This window comes from Pteropus medius, unplaced genomic scaffold (assembly GCF_902729225.1).
Source record: "Pteropus medius unplaced genomic scaffold, Ma_sr-lr_union100, whole genome shotgun sequence".
In the NCBI taxonomy this organism is placed as follows: Eukaryota; Metazoa; Chordata; class Mammalia; order Chiroptera; family Pteropodidae; genus Pteropus; species Pteropus medius.
The window spans coordinates 5,157,742-5,160,303 of NW_024350921.1; the positions used below are offsets into that span (position 1 = coordinate 5,157,742).

The window sequence follows — 2,562 nt, forward strand, 5'->3', positions numbered from 1 at the left end:
GTCACAGACTGTATTTCACTGAGCCAGAGCTCTATATGGGCTCCAGTGGTTGAATTGCTGTGGATGAAACAATGATTAATTAATTATTGGGAATTTTTAGAATTCTGCAACACTTTTTGGCTAAAAGCAGAACTGCCTTTTTTGTGCTGCCTAGGGAGGGAGCCATTTCCCCCACCCAATTCCATATGAGCCAGAGATGGAGTTTTCATCAACTCCTAAGGTCTGATTTGCTTCTGAGGTCACTTATATATAATCATGATGAAGGAAACCCAAGTCTCTTTGAGAAAAGGACAAAACTGAGTAATAAGTTGCCCTCATTCCTTAAAAGTTTATAAGTCATCTTTGACACCTATTGCCTGGGGAGGCCTAGTATATCTGCCCTGAGGAAAACTGAATCATGGACTCAAATATGGCTGGGGCCTCTGAGCATGTCAGTGAAGGTCCACCACAAATGAAGGAGGCATGTGCCAGATGCTAAGTAGTCAGATTCCAGGAGCCAAATTGAGCCTTGGCCAGGTAAAGGGTGGTGAAAGCTTAGTTGCCAATTCTTTCCCAGAGAAGAAAGGCTGGCTCGGGAGAAGTCAGAGATGGGTCATTGCAGATAGCTGAACAACAAGACAAACAAGCCAAAATCTGGACTAGGTTCAGGGGCAATTTGGGGTCAGCAGTCAAAGGACCCATCCAGCCCAGGCAGAGATGCATTTACTATATAGAGTCTTTTTATATCTTATGGAGAACCTTGACAGCCCTGAACTGGGACAGTTACGCCTGTCCTCAGAAGTGTGATAGAAAGTGACTGGGGCTCCATTTGCTGGATTGCCAAGGAGGGTTCTTCTGAGGAAGTGACCTGTGAGCTGAGACGTGAAGGATGAAAAGGATCCATGAGAAAACGGAAGCAGCAAGGACAGGGTGTGTGAGAGCTCTAAGCTGAAGAAAGAGCAACTACAAAAGTGCCTGTAGAGTAACAGGGCTAGTGAGATCAAGGTAAGTTGAAGCATAATTAGGAATTAGAGAGAAATAGATTCAAAAGAGGACCAGTAAGGATCAATGAGACTTAGAGCAAAGGGAAAAAAAAAAGGCAGAGAAGGTTTGTTGATTTTCTTCTCATCCTCCTCAAGAACCCAAATGAGAGTTATGATGGATGGAGGAAAGAGAATAGAGGACAAAATGGAGGAATATGTAGCACCTTTTGATTCTAGTCACAAATTCTGTGGCAAATTAACCAATACCATGTCAATTTTTATATCATTTCTATATATAATTAATAGTAATTAATAAAGTAGTAAATAATTAACTGTATAAATAACAGTATTTTGATATAATTTGAAATTATACCATACCACTGAGCTAAAACACCACAAACCCACCAGAGAGAGAATATAATGACATTAGTTTCTGGAACATTGTTCACTTCTCCCTCTCTTCTATTTCTTTAGAGGAACGTGACAGGCACATTTTTCAATCGTTTGCATTGGCTTCTTCTGCCATATATGTCAATCAATATTTTTTCGTAGTCCCAAGAAAAATATTTTTGTTCACTGATCAGGTAAATTTCTTATTCTTTCATATTCATTCTTTCAAGAAGAAGGAATATATATACCTTTCAAGTTGCTCTATGAAATTACAGGATATGTCAAGGTGGAAATAAAAATAAAACTAGTGTTGCTAGAAAACATGTATTTAGATTTTGCCTTAGAAAGAAGGTATTCTTTCCTATATTTATATTGTTTGTTTTCATTCAATTTGTAAACCCACTAAACATCCACTTATTTTTTTAGACATTTATATAGTTTATAAGGTGATCCCCCCAATTACTCTAGCACCCATCTGGCTCTACACATAGCCATTGCAATACTATTGACTATATAACCTATGCTGTACTCTATACCATCATGAACTATTTTGTAAATACTAATTTGTATTTCTTCATCTCTTCAACTTTTTCACCCATCTCTCCAATCCACCTCCCCTCTGGCAATTACAAGTTTGTCCTTTGTATCTGTGAGCCTGTTTTTATTTATTTGTTCCTTAGATTTCGCACATAAGGAAAATCGTATGATATTTATGTTTTTCTGCCCTATTTATTTCACTTGCATAATAACTTCATGTTGTTGCAAATGGTAAGATTTCATTACCTTTATGGCTGAGTAATATTTCAGTGTATGATGAACTTTTTTATCCAATCATCTATTATTGAGTACTTATGTTGCTTCCATATCTCGGCTATTGTGAATAGCACTGCAGTGAACATAAGGGTGCATAGATCGTTACAAATTAGTATTTTGGTTTTCTTTGGATAAATACCCAGAAGTGCAATTGCTGGGTCAAATGGTATTCATATTTTTAATTTTTTGAAGAACTTTCAAACTGTTGTTCATAGTGGCTGTACCATTTTGCAATCCCACCAAGAGTTTTTGAGGGTTCCCTTTTCTCCACATCCTCAACAACACTTGTTGTTTTTTGATTTATAGATGATAGCCTTCTGACAGGTGTGAGGTTACCTTATTGTGGCTTTTATTTGCATTTCTCTGATGATTAGTGATCTTGAACATCTTTTCATAT

The 2,562-nt window shown here is 37.4% G+C and overlaps 1 pseudogene; it reads left to right on the forward strand.

Moving 5' to 3' along the window:
- The first annotated feature begins 462 nt into the window (after window positions 1-462).
- The window catches only part of LOC120584434 (Y-box-binding protein 1-like), a 56,918-nt pseudogene continuing 54,818 nt past the window's right edge, over window positions 463-2,562 (forward strand).